Genomic DNA, 12,547 nt, shown 5'->3' with positions numbered 1-12,547 from the left:
AGACACACACACAGACACACAAACACACACACAGACACACACACAGACACACTCAAATTTTCTAAACCGCTTATATATTTGGGTCACAGGGGGGAGCTGGAGCCTATCCCAGCGGTCATTGGGTGGAAGGCCGGATACACTCCGGACAGGTCACCGGTCCATCGCAGGGCAGACAGACATAAACAGCATTAATTAGCTCTTATTTTTCATTTGTACTGTGAAGTCACCATGGAAAATCCCATCACTGCCAACAGAAATGGGTTCAATTTTCCCAACTTTTGCTTCGACTGCAGTGGCGAAAAGAACTGGATGTTTTTTTGGGAGCTACGGATGCCAAACATCACATTTTTAATTTCAGCCAAACCCAGAGTTATGCAACATACAATAAAAACAGTCCTCCTGCCTTTTTCCACCTTAAATAAACAATCCACACTGCTTAAGCTGTCCTCCGATAATCATCCATTTACGCTGGCTCCATGGTCACCATGCCAACGATTGCGTGCCTTCATGTAGCTGACGGATGCGTAATGTTTTTTTTTTTAAAGTAAACATATAAACGCTGAACAGACACCTGAGGATATGCTCTGTAACATTTATTAAAGCAGTTACCATTTATTTGTTGTAAAAAAAACTTACACTAACGTTAGAAAAAATACAAATAAATAAACAATCCATTGTGATTGTTCTGTGTTAGTGTATTTCCAAATCTCTCCTACAGGAAGTCCACTGTGCACAGTTGCCATCCAATGCCAAGTTTACCTAATCAATAGTTCTTTGAAATAAATCAGGTGCTTCTGAAGGAATTAAACAAATCAATGCGATGGCTGTGCAGCAAGAAGTCAGGAACCAAACCTGTGTTCTTCTAACTGGATTCTTCTAAGCTAGATAGTTATAAATTTGCTAAAATAACACATTCTAACTCTGAGTACTGTACTTATGTTTATTTGTGTTTATTCTAATGTTAACAAGTGTTTTTACACACTGCCTGAATATCAGGGCTAATATACGCTTTGAGGAAATTCTTCACTGCAAAGAATTACATTTATGGTCAACAGTATGTGGACACCTGACCATCACACCTGTCCCATTCCAAAAGCATGGGCATTAATATGAAGTTGCCCCCCTTTGCGACTATAACAGCCTCCACTCTTCTGGGAAGTTTTCCACAAGATTTTGGAGTGTGTCTGTGGGAATTTGTGCCCTTTCAGTCAGAAGAGCATTTGTAAGGTCAACACTGACGTTAGATGAGAAGGTCTGGCTCACAGTCGACGTTCCACTTCATCCCAAATGTGATCAGTGGGGTTGAGGTCAGGGCTCTGTGCAGGCCACTGGAGTTCCTCCACACCAAACTGGTCAAATATTTCTTTATGGAGCTGCCTTGCGCACAGGCGCTCAGTCATGCTGGAACAGGAAAGGCTCTTCCCCAAACTGCTGACACAAAGCTGGAAGCAGATAATTGTGTAAATTGTCTTTGTGCTGTAGCATCAACATCACCCTTCACTGGAACTGAGGGGCCCAAACCCTGAAAAACAGCCCAGCCCATCATCCCTCCTCCACCAACTGTACTGTTGGCACTGTGCATTCCGGTAGGTATTGTCCACCAACCTAGACTCATCATCAGACTGCCAGTGAAGCTGATTCATCACTCCAGAGAACACGGTTCCACTGCTCCAGAGTCCAGTGGCGGTGTTTACACCACTCCAGCCGACATTGCGCATAGTGATCTTGCTATGTATTCTACCTCTTCATGGCTGAACTGTTGTTGCTCCTAGATGCTTCCATTTCACAGTAATAGCACTCACAGACAGAAGCAGATCTAGCAGGGCACAAATTTAATCAAGTGACTTGTGCCAAAGGTGGCATCCTACAACAATGCCACGTTTAGAGTCACTGAGCTCTTCAGTACGACCCATTCTACCATTTGCTTGATTTTACACATCTGTTAGCAGTTGGTGTGGCTGAAACACCTGAACTCAATGATTAGGAGGGGTGTGTACATGCTATTGGCTACATAGTGTATCTTGACAAGTGAAATCATCTTCACTTTCATGGATACGTCTAATATTTCTCATTTTGAAGAGCTTCAGTTTGTTTCTCTGGGCTCTGAGTGAAAGCTGAGGCTTGGTTTGTTCGAGGATCCATTTGTTTGTTTTCTTTGCCGTCCAAGGTTCTCTTAAAAGTCGTCACCAACACCAAAATTCAAAGGCATCACTGTTTCTCCTGTCTCGCTTGTGTGTTGTCCAACTTTCACATCCATAAAGAACCACAGAGCAAATCATAGCCTGGACACTTATGTTCGAGCGCCGATCTGTGTCGCATTTCTTGAGTGCCATCTTTTCCCTTTGTTCATTAACCTTCCTTTTAAGGACCTTCAGGTCATCCAGATGTTCTGCTGTGAGTGCTGTATCACCTGCATATGGAAGGTTAATGATAGCTCTTCTACCAATCCTGAATCCTCCATCGTCTACCTCCAGTCCTGCTTCTCTCATTATATCACTGCTGTCAGAACAAAACCTCATATCTCCAAAATGGTAACTTTACAGGAGAAGGAAAAAGCATACTTTACTTTTAATGGAAGTCAATGGAACCAGAATTTTGGGTTATTTCTTTTGGTCCATTCATCATGAAATGTACACACAATGTAAAGAGCAACAGGCATTTTCAAACCATGTCAAAAACTGAAAAACAGCCGAAATGGAGATACGAGGTTTTGTTCCGACAGCAGCGACATGTTCTGCACACAAGTTGAACAGGTGCGGTGACAGTATGCAGCCCTGTCTGACTCTTTTGCCAATATGGAATCAATCTGTCCATTTTCTGTTCCGACCATGACTTGTTAATCAGTGTAGAGATGCTCTGGTGTTCCCATTTTCCCAAAGACATAACATAAAAAATAAACTGGTTTAATTCAAATCAAACAAATTCTGCCAAAGCAAAATAGTTCACAATATTTTTCAAATGTCGAGTCAGTTTCGGCCCTTTTCTGTCTTTAACAGCATAACTTATAAATAAACAAACTGTACTTATTTCAGTATTGCTTGGAGAATGGTTGCATCAGGGAGGGAATGTCTGTCATCAAATAAAAGAGAGTGATGTTCTTTGGTACACTGGCACTAACAGTTGAGGAAAGATCCTACAAACAACGTTTTGGAGCAGCACAACAGTCCCCTCCAGTTACCAAAACAATGATTTATGGAATGAGTTTGGAGTTTCCAGATTGCTCAAAACGTCTTTCGCAACAGCTGTTTAGTGCACAGAAACACTGTCACAACAGAAATTGTGTTTATTTTTCTCCTCAACCTCTTATAATTGTGTTTTGCAACACAAACACTAAATTTTAGCGTCTGTAACACAACACAGGCTCACATTGTCTGCGCACTTTCCTTTAAACAGTGTGACACGTTCACTGCTGTGACAAATAAATTGCAATAACATTTTCTTACAACACAGAAACTTACTGGAAGAGGAACGTTCATCCGTACGGAAGAGCAAAAGTGAGAAAACATTGAATTGGAAAATTTGAGAACCATTTGGAAAACAGTCGCAGCGATTCTGGAGCTGACAGTAGCCTAATTACACAATAAGGCTGGTTTTAATGACTTGTTTATATGCCCTGCTTTTTATTTCTTTTTCCATTTCTAATCTAATTTTAGCTTCTGTGCTGAACATTTGTTATCTGTTAAGACAGATCAATGAACAACTGCACACGTTCACATGGTGGCCAGTGAAAGGAATTTTATATATAACCTCTCTCTTCCTCAAAAAAGCTCTAATGATACCCTAAACTTTTTTTTTGATAAAACAAACAAAGCTGACCGCAAAACTTCTGGATAAAATGAGAGACGGTCACAGTTTCCCACACGAAATGTATCCTTGGCTCCAATCTGCCACCAAAATATTCACAAAATCCACCGCTGCCGAGAATAAACCTGAGTTTATAGACGCTCTAAATATGGTGGGGGTGAAATGGTGTAGGAGTTATTGTTTGCAGAATAAGGTGAAAAGTTGAGACACGTCAAAGGCTTTGGAGCATCAGTACAGTACAAGCTTAAAAAACGGCATCTAGGCAAGTTAAGTTGTCTTAAATCTAGTTGATGTATCTAATATTCCTCATGTTGATATTGTTGTCAGTTTATAATAAAATTATCTTATTTCTAGATGCTTTTTACTTATATTGAGTGATTTTATTAAGTAAAATTATCTCACTATATTGGCAGATAATTTTGCTTATTTTAAGAAATGTGCTTGAAACCAGCAAAATTATCTGTCAATATAGTGAGATCATTTTACTTGGTAAAATTAATATAAAATAAACAAGTGAACAACGGCTAGAAATGAGTTGTATAATCTTAGAATATTCTTACAACCATCTAAAAATAAAATATTAGATACTTTAACTTTAAAGTATCTAATATTTTAGTTAACTAAAACGATTACTAAAACAAAAACTGCAGTGAGAAAATGTGCTTGTTAACAGAAATAAAAATAGACAGTTTTCAAAAACATTAAAACTAAATTAAAACTATGTCTACTGTAAAATTAACAAACAAATTAGATTTGCTCAGTAATTCATAAGGGGCAAAGCGTAAGGGGCAGTCGTGGGCTGGAGGTTAGGGAATCAGCCTTGTGACCGGAAGGTCGCCAGCTCAATCCCCTGAGCCAACAGTATGTGAGTGAAGTACCCTTGAGCAAGACACCTAACCCCCAACTGCTCCCCAGGCGCTGCGGATAGGGCTGCCCACCGCTCTGGGCAAGTGTGCTCACTGCCCCCTAGTGTGTGTGTTCACTAGTGTGTATGTGGTGTTTCACTGCATGGATGGGTTAAAATGCGGAGGTGAAATTTCCCCGTTGTGGGACTAATAAGGGGATGCATTTTAGTTAATAGTTAACTTATTAACTTAATAGTTAATTAATTAATGAACTTAATTCTATTTTGTTTTAGTGTAGAAGTGGACCTTTTCTGAGTTTGGTCATCTTTACGGAAAGCTGGAGTTGAACTGAGCTCAGTCTACTCTTGTGTTAATCAGAGTTGGGCAGAATTCTTTGAATAAGTAGTGGTGACTGATTACTGAATACACTGTCCTAAATCAGTGACGTATTCCATTACAACATATACAAAAATAGCATACTCAGACTACATCTAAAGTACAGGGTGTCCCAAAAAAATTGACATCATTTCGTAGTCTAATAGCAGCCAATTCTCCCTCAAATGAGCTCAAATTTTAAGAAAATGTGTAAAGTTTAATTTTTAATGTTTTTTTTCCAGGTTGAACGGTGTTCAGTAGAAATGAAAGGCATTGTGTGTGTTAGAATACACTCAAACACAGTCAAATGAGAGTGTGCAGCGTGTATTTTTGAGAAAATTCAATAAAACGCACCAACTGGAAAGCAGATTTGGACACAGCACAATAAATTCAAAGAGGAAGGCTGTCTGTGCAGCGCAAAGGGATCTGGACGACCACCAGTATCAGAAGATATTACATTTGTGAAGCTGTGAAATCGGTTATAAAATCTCCATCCCTCTGAATTTCTTGTTCGAATTTTGATAAATAAATCTTGTGTTGTTCAACATGAAGCCTGTTTAATTTCGTTTTCCAGGACATGTATCTGAGTAAATACTCACATCTCAAATGATGTCAATTTTCACACTGATGCTAAACTTATCACGCACAAACATGTCCACTACTGAGAAGACTGTTCAGTTTGATCATCCATCAAAGGAGCTCAGTAACACTGAGATTAATAACTGATCACATTGATTTATCAGTCTACTCAGGCTTTAGCAGAGCTCAGTAACGCTGAGATTAATAACTGATCACATTGATTTATCAGTCTACTCAGGCTTTAGCAGAGCTCAGTAACACTGAGATTAATAACTGATCATCACATTGATTTATCAGTCTACTCAGGCTTTAGCAGAGCTCAGTAACGCTGAGATTAATAACTGATCACATTGATTTATCAGTCTACTCAGGCTTTAGCAGAGCTCAGTAACGCTGAGATTAATAACTGATCACATTGATTTATCAGTCCACTCAGGCTTTAGCAGAGCTCAGTAACACTGAGATTAATAACTGATCACATTGATTTATCAGTCTACTCAGGCTTTAGCAGAGCTCAGTAACACTGAGATTAATAACTGATCACATTGATTTATCAGTCTACTCAGGCTTTAGCAGAGCTCAGTAACACTGAGATTAATAACTGATCACATTGATTTATCAGTCTACTCAGGCTTTAGCAGAGCTCAGTAACGCTGAGATTAATAACCGATCATATTGATTTATCAGTCTAGGAACTTCAGTGTTTGTAAAGAAGCCGGTAATTGAGGTTCTCTTTAGAATCTGCTACACAAAATATTTAATAGTTAAACATTCATTAATAGTGTTTCTTTTAAATATTGTATGCTTTCAAATTTAATTTAGTGGGTAAAAATTATAAAAGTGCTCCTAAGAATGTAAAAAGTTGGACTGAATACAGATTTCTGTATTCTGAATACATATTCCCAATACTTGTATTCTGCCACATCCCAACACCGGTTGTTAAATTTATTCTACTAATCAAATACCTGCTATCACAGCGTTCATCATAACACAAACGACTATCACTAAAACTGAAACTAAGTAAAAACTGAACTAAAACTATGACTTATAGAAAAACAAATTAAAACTGTTATTGGACCCTGAAAACTATCTAATTAAAACGAAACCAAAACACAAAATGAAAAACTTAATGAAAATGTAAAAACTGTAATAATCCTGAGAGCGATGCGCAGACGTCTTTAAATCCGCACCCCCAAAATGAGGGCAGGCCCAATCATCTCATGGCTTTTATGAGTGCAAGCCTGAGGGACTGCGCCAGTAGGGGGCCCCCGTGAGACAAATCTAAACAGCTGATTGACTTTACTAGCGGCACAGTGAGAAAAAAGAACTCATTTCAAAGGTCATTGTGTTACAGCACAATGACAGATGCTCTCTGTGTCTTTCCTAAATGTCTGCTTCATTTTTTTACGCAGCAACAGTTCCTAATGGGTTTCCTAGTGGGATCTAAAGGTGTCCTACAGGAAACTAGTGGGTTTCCTAATGGGATCTAAAAGTGTTCTACAGGAAACTAGTGGGTTTCCTAGTGGGATCTAAAGGTGTCCTACAGGAAACTAGTGGGTTTCAAAGTGGGATCTAAAAGTGTTCTACAGGAAACTTGTGCATTTCCTAGTGGGATCTAAAGGCGTGCTTCAGAAAACTTGTGGGTTTCAAAGTGGGATCTAAAAGTGCCCTAAGGAAACTAGTGGGTTTCCTAGTGGGATCTAACAGTGTTCTACAGGAAACTAGAAGTCTCTAATGGAAAACATTAAGCCAATTTCCATTAGAAAGCAAATTCCGTTTTTAATTTTTATGACTTCTAATGGTCCCTTTTCAGCAGGGCTAATATTATTATGCAGATAATATTGATGTTTATGCAAAGACCTGATGTTCCGCTATGAATGACAAAGTTCACATAAAGGCAATGCCGGTGTGGGTAATCTGTAGAATTCACAGTGGGCCTGTAGTGTTCTGGGCTGGTGACTGTGAGCTGATGTATAAACCTACACATATGAGCGCAAGAATGCTCAGACACCGTATACATGTTACATCCAAGTGTTCATTTGCAGTAATTTAGGGGTTAAACCAGTGGCCCACACCTCAAATGGTGCAGCCCTGGTTTGCTGATTGTAATCAAGATTAGATGTAGCTGAAATGAGCTTTTTATTCTCATTTTCCATTCCACCTTAAATATCATAGCAGTTACAGTCCGACCCTGTACGGGTGCTAGCGTGTCACTTTTGGAATAGAAATTCAAAAGACAAGCATATATAATCGTGGTAGCATATAAATACATACATACATACATACATACATACATACATTATCTAAACTGCTTATCCCTCTGGGTCGCGGTGGGGTGCTGGAGCCTATCCCAGCTGTCATTGGGTAGAAGGCAGGATACACCCTGGGCAGGTCGCCAGTCCATCGCAGGGCGAATAATAAGTAATAAAAAATAAATGCACAGATTTTAGAACAAGTTATTTTATCCTGTATTAATGCTATGGCTATTGGTGACCCTCTGGTAAGACAGTGGAACATTAACTAATCCAACATTAGCTAATTAAAACCTGAAGTTAATTCTATGACTCTCTCACCAAAACCAGAAAAATACAGTTTATAATATAGAGTTTCTGGGAAAAAACGGATTTGTGTATTTGTATGACTCAAGAGTAAGTAGTAAAATGTCTAGATTTTACAGTTTACTGATTCCTGTTGCGAAGCCAGTTGCGTCGTTCTTGCTGGTAGAGATCTGTGAACTGTCTACTTAAATAAAAACATCATATTTACATAAAGACATCAGAGTTTTATAAGACTATATAGAAAGTTATCATATGAAATGGTTATAAATGTGCTGCCTGGTGTCGGAGACACTGTTTTATGATAGATTTACGAGAAAGGTTTTAGGTTTTACTAATACATATTTTTAAAATCCATTCATGGTGGAGGGATACATGCAGGGTGTTGTGAGGCAAAATAGTCCCCAAAGAAAAAAAAACTTATTATTTCAGATTTTCCACTATTTTCCATCATCAACATTCCATATAAACTCAGAAGACACGTGTAGGTTCACTGGTGGTTTTGGATAGTTAATAAAATGCGTACTGCTGTTGTCTCCAAAATGGTAAAAAAAGGGAAAAAACATGCTTTACTTTTAATGTAAGTCAATGGAACCAGAATTTTTTCCAAGTCATTTTGGGTCGTTTCTTTTGGTCCATTCATCATGAAATTTACACACGATGTAAAGAGCAACGGGTATTTTCAAATTATCAAAAACTGAAAAACGACAAAAATGGAGATACAAGGTTTTCTTCCGACAGCAGCGCTAAATCTGTGTTGTAGTCATGTAGTGATTCATGTCATGTAGTCTTGTAGTGATATGTAGTCATATCACCACCACTGTAAAGACATCTGAGTCTCTACAATCAACCAATTAAGACCAAACCACTCTGAATCACTCTGTTTACATGGTAGAATTATGCAGAAATTTAGAAAAATTGGTGGAATTCCACCTTTTAGTCCCTGCTTCCCTAAAGTGTCTGTGCTTAGGCCTGCCTTTAATCCAGTTTCTGGTCCTGGATTTTGTTGTCACAGGTAGGTATAGAACTGAGTGGCCAATCAGTTACATCAACAGATGTGATCAAAAATCCAGGACCAGACGTTGAGTCTGCATTTGACGACAGCTGCAGTGTAACAGATCACATGGCACAGAGTTGGTCAGGTCAGGTGCTTGATGACCTACAGGTGGATGTGATGTAAATTGGTAGAACACTGTGAAACCAAGGCAGCACCCAGGTTACAAAAGCAGCAACAAACTGAATGCTGCTGAGAGCTTATGTGGGTAAAATGAGTGAGAACTTTGCTAAAAATATAATTCTATACATTAGGAGGTGGTGTGGAGCACTCACAGAAACAACATCCAAGTAAAAGCCAAGTCAACAGGTGTTGTCACAAAGCAGCTTTACAGAAAAAATCCAGGTCCGAGCCCCCATAAGCGTCGCCAAGGGCAACAGTGGGAAGAAGAAACTCCCTAAGAGCAAGAGGAAGAAACCCTGAGAGGAACCCTTAAAGACTCAAAAGGGAAACCCGTTGTCCTCCGGTCGCACCAGGAAGCAAAACAACAATACAACAAGAGCAACATGAGCAGAGAATAAGGTAATAACTCTGGTTACTTCCTGGAACAGTACTGAGTTCTCCTATAGAACTGTAGTGAAACTTCGTAATACCTATAGTGTAAGCATAGGAACTGAAATTCAAGCACGATTTTGCTCTTTTTGGATCTTTTTGATCTAAAATAAAATGTGAAATCTCAAAACTGAGTGCAGCCCAGCAGCTGTGAAAAACAGGACACTAAATCACTGAGTGGGAGTCACTAAAATGGAAGCAGATCCTTTTCCTCACAAATATGTTTGTGTAAAAGTAAAAGCAAAAGGAAAACACACTCTAAAAAACGTCCATTAGTTATTTCAGTGTAACTGAGTAAATTAATCTGGTTACAATTTGACTGTTTAAAAACAGCTCTGAGTAAACGGCCTGTAAATAAAAGACTGCCTTTAAGATGTTTCACTGGAAGTAATGATTAACCTCTAATTTTTTAATAACAAGAGAAATAGAAAAAATAGCAAACTATCTAGATCAATAAAACAATTAGAACAGACAAAATAAATAATTACATTATATCACATCGACAACTTTCATCTACCAGATGACTAAAAGAGTTTTCTAGCTCTCAGTTGAACGATATTTCACATTGATGTTTCATAAAAATGCTTTCGTACCAAATTCTGGAGAGGAAAACGGTACATTCAGAACCAGCCACCCTGCTGAAAAACGACCATTAGAAACCATAAGGATTCAACTCGATGGTTTTGCTTACTAATGGGAATTGGCTTAGTGATTTCCAATAGAGACCACTAGTTTCCTGTAGAACACCTTTAGATGCCTTTAGGAAACCATCAAATGCATTAAGAATCAGCCATTGGTCGCATGTTAAACCATTAGGATCCTTTACACTGTGATATCAACCCATTAGAAAACCATCAGGAACCAACAGAAACACTTAATGGATTCTGTGGTTTTTTTCAGCAGGGTAATCATTATTTATTACATGTTTTTCTGACCGTAGAGATGAAATGTAGGTGGAAGTCCTTTCAATAAAGCTTGTAAACAAAAACCTTCTTATGTACAAAGACGACAAGCCAGCTTTGCAGTACAGCTCACAGTGATGGGTTATAAAACTCAAGTGTGCTGACGGTGGAGTGGAGAGGCGCTGACATCTCAGAGAGCCTCATGACTCTGTTACCTTTCTGGTTTCTCCCTTTTAGTTAGGCTGTAATAATTAGACCTGCCGGAGTCTCTGCTGCTCTGTTAACCCTTCAAACTGTGATCAGTCCCTCTTTACAGAGCTGACTCTCTGTGTTTTCCTTTTCTTTGCCGAGTTGAACAGCTGCCCATCCTGTGTGTCTGATGCTGATGCTTCTTCCTTCAGGTGTCCACTGCTCGCCAGCCTGGACCGGTTTGACCCCATGGAGCTTCTCCCTGTACAAAGCTGTGCAAAACCCACCTGCATAAACTGACCCTCCTGATGATGCTGCTGCTGCATAAACTCAAACTATCTAATTAACCATTGCTCCGCCTGTTTTTCCCCGTTTCTGCATTTTAATATTTTATACTAACGCTGTTTGCTATCCGGTGTGTTCCAGAAGAGGATGGGTTCCCCTTTTGAGTCTTGGTTCCTCTCAAGGTTTCTTCTTCTTGCTCTTAGGAGTTTTTCTTGCCACCGTTGCCATTGGCGACGCTCATGGGGGCTCAGACCCGGATTTTTCTGTAAAGCTGTTTTGTGACAACACCTGCTGTAAAAAGCACTATATAAATAAACTTTGACTTGATAGACAGCATGTAAAGATTATAGTATTGAAGTAACTGCATTCATATATGAGCGTTCATATAGGTTACATATTTAGATTTCATCATGATTCTTACGTTGTGGTATTTTATGAGCTAGGCCATTTCTCAACGTTTAGGGGACCTGAGTGACATTTGATGCATCTCAATAATATTCTGAATGAAAGAATGTAAAATAGTTCATACTTCTTATAGTTCTAGAATGTATATCGCTGCTGATGGAACAACACCTTATATCTCCATTTTTGTCCATTATTTTTTCCAGTGTTTGACACAATGTCTGTCACCCTTTAAAATGTATATAAATCTCACAACGATTGGACCAAAAGAAATGACCAAAAAATGACTTGGAAAAAAGTCTGATTCCATTGAGTCACATTAAAAGTAAAGTATGTTTTTTCTTCCTCCTGCAAAGTTTTCGTTTTGGAAAGGTTTTCTTCTTTCTTCTTTTTAAATGTCCGTATGCATCAAGTAATATTCGATAAAATGAAATAAAACAAAACATAATGTAGAAATATAAAGGATATACATATAAGATGCAAAGGCAACATCTGCTTTCTTGAGGTTTAAACATTTTTCATTATTTCATTTTGTTTGGAATATAAATAACATTTATGGATAATCGTTGTTATTTGCCTTTGAAAAACCACAGAGCGGTGCCAATAAGTGATAAAGACGAGTTACTGGAGTTATTATATTATATTTGATGGAATATGAACATAAAACAATATCTTAATGCAGTAAATAATATTTTTGGACCTTTTTCACATTCATAAAAAGTCTTGGCTGAGTATTTTTCTGGCTTGCAGTAACAGTGGTCCAACAAATTTAAGACCACACTACAAATGTATGCTTGTATTCACAAATGTTTCGCAAACATTCTATTCTATTCTAAACGTCTCATGAATGAACAATTCTATTGACTCAAACACAACACAAAGGATTAAGATATTTTCTGGCCAATTTGAGTGACACAAAAAAACAACAATATCAACATATAAAAAAACAACATATCAGGAGACCCTTGTATGGCCCTGTTTCAATAGATAGATAGAAAGATAGAT

The sequence above is a fragment of the Colossoma macropomum genome, unplaced genomic scaffold (genome assembly GCF_904425465.1).
Source record: "Colossoma macropomum unplaced genomic scaffold, Colossoma_macropomum, whole genome shotgun sequence".
NCBI classification, from domain to species: Eukaryota; Metazoa; Chordata; class Actinopteri; order Characiformes; family Serrasalmidae; genus Colossoma; species Colossoma macropomum.
Note: the sequence above shows the minus strand (reverse complement) of the source record.